This window comes from Sus scrofa, chromosome 10 (genome assembly GCF_054392235.1).
Source record: "Sus scrofa isolate SSC_HxYL_T2T_F1_AM1 chromosome 10, Sscrofa_HxYL_maternal_Yorkshire_Landrace_v2.0, whole genome shotgun sequence".
In the NCBI taxonomy this organism is placed as follows: domain Eukaryota; kingdom Metazoa; phylum Chordata; class Mammalia; order Artiodactyla; family Suidae; genus Sus; species Sus scrofa.
The window spans coordinates 39,890,001-39,898,994 of record NC_139392.1 but is presented as its reverse complement, the minus strand read 5'-3'; positions in this window follow the sequence as shown (position 1 = coordinate 39,898,994).

The window sequence follows — 8,994 nt, the reverse complement described above, 5'->3', positions numbered from 1 at the left end:
TTGCACCAGAGGGAGACGGGGCAAAGTCACTGAGCTTAAGGTAATTTCTCCAAGAGAGACTCTGGGAGAAGGAGACCAGCTGGATTTCTGTGTGTTCATTTTTCTTCCTGTCTGCTTGTTTGGTGCAGGCCAGTCCATGTGCCGAGACATTCAGAAACTCTGTACTAGCTGAGACTCAGACCTTGTTCCGAAATAAGCAAAGGGACTTTGAGCTGGGATCACTCCCTGACAAGTAGCTAGCAAAGAAGTTTCCCTTAGCTCTCAGGCCCCATCCCTGCCCTCAGGCGGGTGGGTGTGGGGAGGGGGTGGGGGGGGAGGGGAGGGGCTCGTTCAGGCAGGCAGGCAAGCAGGCAGGCAGGCAGGCAGGCAGGCAGGCAGGCAGGCATGCAGGCAGGCGCTGGTTCATTAGTCCCGCACCCCCCCACTCCCGGCCCCAGCTGCCCGCCCCACCCCCCACCCCCGGCCGCCATCCCTGCTGCGCCGCCTCTCGCTTCCCAAATCGCCTGGACTCACGCCCGGGAAGGGGGGGAGGGGAGATCAGGAAGATCCAGGCCTCAGGGCCTGGGTTCAATCACTTCATTCAAATGCAGAAACTCTCCAGTCAAGTCAGAGGTGGTGACTTTTCCTGGAGCTTCTCTTTAGGGAAAGTGTTTTTTTTCCCCCCTTTCCCCAATTTCCCTACCCTCAGGCTGCCCCTCGCAGACTGCATGGAGGGGGGTGGGGGAGGATGTGTGCACGAAACTCGCCTCGTGTCAGGCCAAAGGAGCCCCCGCCATTTCCCAACCCGGGAAACCCCGCAAAACTTCTGGAGCATGTTGGCCTTGGTGTGGGAATGGACATCTTCACTTGCCATCTTCCTTTGCACGAGGAGGAGATTTTCATCTCCTGCTGTCTGGGGGCCAGAAAGGAGGGCCAGAGTGTCCCTTTTGTGTGGGCCGGTCCTTAAGTCATTTTACCTCACAGGAATCACCCACATAGGGCATGGAGACACGTTTGGGGTCCGCCTCCTCCGAGACGTCCCGGGAAACTTCACGTGTGAAAAACTGTGCTGGGGAGGTCCCATCGTGGTGCAGAAGTGGAAATAAATGCAACTAGGAACCATGAGGTGGCAGGTTCCATGCTCAGCCTCGCTCACTGGGTTACGAATCCCACGTTGCCATGAGCTGTGGGTAGAGGAGAGTGAGAAGGAGAGGGAGGGAGAGGGAGGGAGAGATCCTCCATTTCATGGAACTGGTTTCCTTGTTTTGAGATGACGTCGCTTTGGTGAAACAGTTGTCAGATGGCCTCTCAAAAGGCGGTGATGTGGATGGGCTCCCCGAACCAGGCCCACAGAAACCAAAGGAACGAAGGGGTTAATCCTTGGAGCCAGAGTTCCCTCCTCTGAAACTGAAACCAAGCTCAAGCCCCGGAGTGCTGGTGTGTTGGAGCCAGAGACATTGTTACAGCTAAAAGCTACTTTGAAATAGTCTCCGTTAGGTTATGGCTTGCCTTGGCCCACGAACTTATGACTAATGACTACTGTCGAGTCAGAGTTGTAGTGAACCTGGTGTTTTCTCTACCCTTGAAACACTCCCTAAGGATTGCGACCCCCCCCCACCCCCCGCCCCACGCCCGCCCCGTGGATGAGCAATCTTCACTCCAGAGAGAAGGTCAAAATGCCATAACCCCAAAGACACTGGAAACATTCCATGGACCACCTGACTCCAGCCTTGATGACTTTGAAATGGTCTATCCTAATCTCCTATCCAGGGAGAAGAATGCAAGCACCCTGATGCTTCTAGACAGCTCCGCCACCCCCATGCCTACCATTAAGCTAAACCTATAGAACCCCTTGCTATCCCCTCTCAAGGGAGGACACAGTTTTGAGGTCCTTAGCCTGCTGTGGCCTCCTTAGCCTGGCAAAGCAATAAAGCTGTTCTTTATGCTTCACCCCAAAACTCTGTCTCTGAGACTTAATTGGAGCTGGAGTACCAAGGCCGGTTTGGGCTGCCAACCTTTCCTGGAACTTTCAAACTGTTACATATGAAGAACGGAGCCGGTGACTCTGTGTGTGTGTGCGTGTGCGTGTGAGAGAGACACAGAGAGACAGACAGAGACAGTGAGTGAGACAGAGGGAAGAGAGAGGGAGAGGGGAAAGTCCCTTCAGTCTTTTGTTTTGTCGGTTTGTTTGTTTGTTTGTTTGTTTTGTCTTTTTGCCATTTCTTGGGCCGCTCCCATGGCATATGGAGGTTCCCAGGCTAGGGGTCGAATCGGAGCCATAGCTGCCAGCCTACGCCAGAGCCACAGCAACGTGGGATCCGAGCCGTGTCTGCGACCGACACCACAGCTCACGGCAACGCTGGATCCTTAACCCACTGAGTGAGGGCAGGGATCGAACCCGCAACCTCACGGTTCCTAGTCGGATTCGTTAACCACGGAGCCATGACGGGAACGCCCCTTCAGTCTTTTGAAAGGCCCCTCTGAGAATGCCGTCAGGTGTTGGGGCCAACTTTCCGAGGGGCTCTTAGAGAAATGAACACAGGGTGATGGTTTCACTCTCAGAGACACTCTCAGAGACCATTTCTCTGATGTGTTCATCGAGGGACTCCACTAGCTTCCGTTTTCAGGGCCTCGGGACAAGCGATACGTGTTCTCATCCACAAGGATGCCAGGTCCAAAGGGTGGGAGAAAATGGGAAACGCTCATGAAGAGAGTTGTAGCCAGAGATGGAAGGCAACTGGAAAAACTTCAGGATCCAGTCCAGTTTTCCAGCCACTGAGTTTCTGACTTCTGGAAGGATTTGGGTAGGGAGGAAAAGGTCAAGGATTCTCCATCCCTCTGACAGAGGTATAAGTTACAAAGTAGATGTACATCTTTTGAGAAAGAAACGAACAAACAAAGAAACAAACAAACAAACAATTTTTGTCCCTTTGTCTTTATCAGGAAAAGTGAAAGATGGAGAGAGGGAGGGAGGGTGGGTTGGATGGATGGATTTGGGGGGCGGGGAGAAGATTCTTAGATCCTAATGACCCAATGCTTTCTCTAGTCCTGGGCCTTTAGGTAGGTGATATATCTATATCTATATCTGTATATCTATATCTATCTGTATACACACACACACAGACACACACAGACACACGCACACACACACACACACACACACACACACACACAGACACACACACACACACACAGACACACACACGTAGTTATTTTCTGTTTCTAGGGCTGCACCCATGGCACATGGAGGTTCCCAGGCTAGGGGTCCAATCGGAGCCGTAGCCACCGGCCTACACCAGAGCCAGCACAACGCGGGATCCGAGCCCTGTCTGCGACCTACACCAGAGCTCACGGCAACACCCGATCCTGAACCCAACGAGCGAGGCCAGGGATCGAACCCGCACCCTCAGGCCTCCTAGTCGGATTCGTCCAGCCATGACGGGAACTCCTACATATGTATATAGTATGCATATAGTATATCTTTTTTTAACGCCCACGCCCCAGCCCTATGGAAGTTCCCAGACTCACGGTCGAATCAGAACTGTAGCTGCGGGCCTACCCCACCGCCACAGCAACACGGGATCCTTAACCCACCAAGCGAGGCCAGGGGAGGGATCGAACCCACATCCTCACGGATCCTAGTCGGGTTCATTACCGCTGAGCCCTGATGGGAACTGCAGGGGACATCTTCTTTTTTTTTTTTTTTTTTTTTTTTAAGATGTAAGTTTGTTGTGGTTGTTGGTTGTTGTTGTTGCTTTAGCTCGGCGTACAGTGGGCTTGCTTACAATGTTGTGTTCGTTTCAGGTGTACAGTCAAGGGGATTCAGTGATCCATCTACATCCATCTATCCCTCCGTTCTTTCTTTTTCAGCGTCTTTTCCCCTCTAGGTGATTCCAGAATATTGGGCCATTCCTTCCTTGTTGGTGGGAACACCAGCGTGAAAAAAAACCATCACGGGGGAGTTCCTGTCGTGGCACCATGGAAGCGCATCCGACGAGGAACCTTTGCAGGGAAGGGTGTGGGTTCGATCCCTGGCCTCGCTCAGGGGGGCGGTAAGGATCCGGCAGGCAGTGCCGTGAGCTGTGGTGTCGGTCGCAGACGCGGCTCGGATCCCACATGGCTGTGCCTGTGGCGTAGGCCAGCAGCCGTAGCTCCGATTCAACCCCTCGCTTGGGAACTTCCATATGCCACGAGGGCAGCCCTAAAAAGCAGAGGGGGAAAAAGAAATCATGAGGGCGGGGGAGAGGGATCCATGAGGAGGATGGGATGAACATATACACACACGAGTCTCTATCCAATAGATGACGAACAGGGACCCCTACGCCACCTTCTGGAATCCAAACGCCAAAACCACAAAGCAGAGTTCCCGCCATGGCGCAGTGGAAATGAATCCGACCAGGAACCATGAGGTTGCAGGTTCGATCCCTGTCCACCTCGCTCAGTGGGTAAAGGATCCAGTGTTGCCGTGAGCTGTGGTGTTGGTCCCAGACGCGGCTCGGACCTGGCATTCCTGTTTCTGTGGTGTAGGAGGCCAGCAGCTAAAGCCTCCGATTCGATCCGTCATCTGGGAACCTCCATATGCCGTGGGTGTGGCCCTCAAAACACACACACACACACACACACACGCACACGCACACGCACACGCACGCGCACGCACGCACGCACACGCGCACGCACGCACACACACTCTGGAACCCCCTAAATGGGAGAAAACCGGACACAGTAGTTTTTTAGGGGTCCAGTCTCTGTGACAGGTGAGGATATCAGGCTTGCATCGAGGGAGGGAAGGCTTCACCCCACGCAGAAAACACACCCACCTACCCACCGACCCACCTTCCTTCCTTCCTTCCTTCCTTCATGAGAGAACAGTTGGATGACCCATCCTAAGTGTCGGTTGAATGAAGTCTAGTTACCAGGGTTCAGAGTGGGGGAGGGAGAGGGGTAGGAAGTCTGAAGCCTCTGGCGACTCTCCGAAATGTTCTCCCCCCAGGGTGACAGAGCCGGCAGGTCAGGCACTGCCTTCTCTAGAAACCTTCCTGCCCATGTCCAAGGGGGTGTGGGGGGTTGGGGGTGTGGGGCAGGGAGTGGGTCAGGGAGCCTGGAGAAACACAGACCACCAAGCGGCCATTCTCCCGTCGCCCCGACTGTTTGTTGAATGAACATAATGGACGTGATCCAAGTCTGCCACGCCGCCGCCGCCGCCGCCGCCGCCGCCGCCACCACCACTTTCTCCATCATCTCCCCCACCCTCTTGCCTGCAGCCATCTTTGAAAAGGCTGCTGTTGTCGCTGCCTTTGCATGAAAGTGAGTGAGGACCCCTCCCTAATACGGAGTGTTTCAGTCCCTGGTGTCTCTGACAGCTCGCTCATGTATTGGTTGTGAACCATCTTGCCTTGAGGATTTGGAGGATTCGTGAACATTGCAGGAGCCATGGGAGCAGTGAAGTCCTTATCGCCAACCCGACACCCCCCCCCCCCAAATTTCGTGGCAGGGAGCACACTTTTCTTTCACCCAAGAGATTTATTTCCTGCTTTCCGAAGAGAGAAGGAAAGGAGGGTCAGAATGGTCCTCTGGTGTCTGGTGTCCTGTCCCTTTCATTGCACACACTCCTAGTGCCACTGCGGGAGGCACGTTCGGGGCGCGGGGTGGGGTGGGGGGGGACCTGCTGCACGCACCCGCCCCTCACTTTCAAATGCGAAACTCAAGGAGGATGTGAATGTCCTTCACGCCACCGATCAGGTGAACGGGATGGCTTTCTAGGGAAATCCTGGTGTTTCCTTTCACTGCCATGACGAACACCCAGAAACAACCCTGTAAGTTCATACAACTTTGTCAGTCAACTGTATTCCAATAAAATGAAAAAGCAAGACACAGACACACCCAGACACACACACCCACACGCACACACACACGCGCGCACACACACGCACCCCAACCCAGAACCAAACACCCTCTCCTGAAATGGGGGGGGCGGGCCCACCGGAGAATGAGCAAGAGAATTCCAGAGTCGGTAGGAAAGTGTCATCTGCAGCGGTGTGAGAAACCCCAAGCTCTTTTCTTCCTGTCAAGGTGAATAAACTTTGTTAATGGGAGTGGGTGCCCTCAGTGTGCCCTCCGAGAGGAAAGGCAGGGAGCATTTTCTCCCTGAAGAGCTTAGTGCTGTCATAGCACTGACGGACAGGATGAACGATCGGTGAGAGGTGGCAGCAGCAGTGGTGGCCGCCTGCACTGCCTGGGCGGATTGGAAACATAGACGAGCCACCAAGACTGCGTGTGACACCCCCGTGCCGCCCCCCCCCCCCCCCCCCCCGTCTGTACAGTGACAAGAGTCCTTTGGGGGAAAAGGGGGGGTGGGTGCTCTTCCAGTGTGTCTGTCTGCATTCATCAGGTGTGGGAGAGAAGACAGATGTTTGTTTCCACTATCGTTCGGAGGACTTGCCCAAGAGTACCACGTGCCCCCAAAAGATAGCACCGGAAGAGAGATGCACGAGGTTTCTGAATGCATGCCGTGGGTGCTCCAGGCTGCCTCCAGGCCGCCCCCTCGCCCTCCCCCTCGCCCTCCCCCTCCCCCTTGCCAGAGGCAGACGTTCCTTGAAACAGCTGGCTTTGAACTTGGGCTTCTAGAGGAAGGTTTTTCTCCTGCTTTCAAGACGGGAAGAAGAGGGTGTCCGTCTCACATCCGTCCTTTCCGGGGGGGGGGGGGGGACCCGCTTTGGTGTGCTTGTGAGGGAGAGAGACAGAGACAGACAGGGAGGGACGGAGGATAGGCAGACAGTGAGAGGCAGAATCAGAGGGAGAAAGAGGAGGAGGGGAGAGAGACAGAGAAAGTGAAACAGAGCTAGGTATAGAGGACGCTGTGGCTGGGTCGTATTCTGCGTGTTCTCAGTGAAGTCGTCCTAAGGCCTCTGGAGGTCCAGATCACTGCTTGGGGCCGGAAGTCTGTCTGCCCTTCCCTACCCATCTGAAGAGCTGTGGTTTGGGCTTTCCAGCCGGGAACCCCTCTTTCTGCCTCTTTGTCCAACACACAAGGTTCGTGGGACCCAGAAATCCCATTCTGAGAGCACCCTAGGAACAGTCCTTTCCATACGGCGCAGGAGGCCCCTGTGCCAAGAGATCCAAAGTCTGGAGCCTCTGTTCTCCCCCCCCCCCCCTTCCCTCCACGGACAAAATCTTGCCTTGTATTCCTTTTTTTCTCAGGGACTCTGAAGGACATGTATCATTGTACAACCATGGGGAAGACGCTTCCATTCCCTCTGGAATGATGGATGTGGTCGCATGTCTCAAGGAGGCTCCAATTCTTTGAGCAGGACTCCCGATGGTGCCATCCCATCGTCCCTCCCCTCCCCTCCCCTCCCCTCCCCTCCGGCTCGCTCGGTCGGTCACGGTTCCCCTCCTTTTTCCTCCCCTCCAGGTTATCTTCAGGTCTGCCACCCACTTGTAACTCCTCCCCCACTTGGAAGTGGCCTCTTCCGGCCCCGAACTTGGTCGTCCCAGGCCCACCCCGGGAGCCATCTGGCGGACCTTTTCGGAGACTATAAAAAGCAGCTTACGGCAGGGGGCGTCGCAGGACCAACGAACGCATCGGGATGGATCGCTGTGTGGCGACATGGATTCTCCAGGCAGGGCAGGCATAAGGCCTGGACTCTTTCCTCCTGGAGCCCGTTTCTTCATCCGTGGCCTTGAAGACGAACCACGCCGACCACGGACCGTGGACCTTGGCCTTCACCTTTCATTTCCGAACGGCAGCCAGGGCATCCATTGTCACCACCGCGGAAAAGGTGTCCACAAAAAGGACAGGTGAGCGCCTCCATGGCATGCAGTGTCATCCCCTCCCGCCACCCCCACCCCGGCTTTAAAGGGTCCTCTTTCAAGTAATCACGTTGCCACAGCTGGGACTTGGATCGGATCCCTGGCTCCGGAACCCCATATGACCTGGGGCCGGCCAATGCATCCCTCCATAGCGTCCTAAATCCGTGCATCGTTGATTCAGGACTTTCCCTCGTGGCACAGAGGAAACGAATCTGACTAGGGACCATGAGGTTGCGGGCTCCATCCTTCGCCTCACGCAGGGGGTTGAGACGAGGCTCAGATCCGGCACGGCTGCGGCTCGGGCGTAGGCCAGCAGCCGTAACACCAGTTCGACCCCTAGCCTGGGAAGCTCCATAGACCGTGGGTGCGGCCATCCGAAGACCAACAAGAACCTCCTCACCGTCCTAATACAGGGACAGCAACGTTGTCGCGGCAAGGGCGGCGGGGCGGCGCGGGCCAAATAAAATGCTATGCACCCAAGTGCTGGGACGTGTTTGATTTCAATAGAGAAGAAGGAAATCACTAGGCCAGAGGGGAAGCTCAGAAAACATCGAACACAAAACGACACACCCTGTCCGGGAGACTCAGGCCCCGGAGAGAGGCAGTCAACGCGGTGCAGACACGACCCCAGCGAGTGAGTTGGCAGAGACGGACGGACGGCCCCGGCATCAAGACAACCCCAGGGATCCCATCGAGGGCCACACGGACCCGGGCCCGAGTCGGCCGGGACAGCTGGTCGACCCCGCGGGCCCTCGGACCCGGGCCCGAGTCGGCCGGGACAGCTGGTCGACCCCGCGGGCCCTCGGACCCGGGCCCGAGTCGGCCGGGACAGCTGGTCGACCCCGCGGGCCCTCGGACCCGGGCCCGAGTCGGCCGGGACAGCTGGTCGACCCCGCGGGCCCTCGGACCCGGGCCCGAGTCGGCCGGGACAGCTGGTCGACCCCGCGGGCCCTCGGACCCGGGCCCGAGTCGGCCGGGACAGCTGGTCGACCCCGCGGGCCCTCGGACCCGGGCCCGAGTCGGCCGGGACAGCTGGTCGACCCCGCGGGCCCTCGGACCCGGGCCCGAGTCGGCCGGGACAGCTGGTCGACCCCGGGGCCCCTCGGACCCGGGCCCGAGTCGGCCGGGACAGCTGGTCGACCCCGCGGGCCCTCGGACCCGGGCCCGAGTCGGCCGGGACAGCTGGTCGACCCCGGGGCCCCTCGG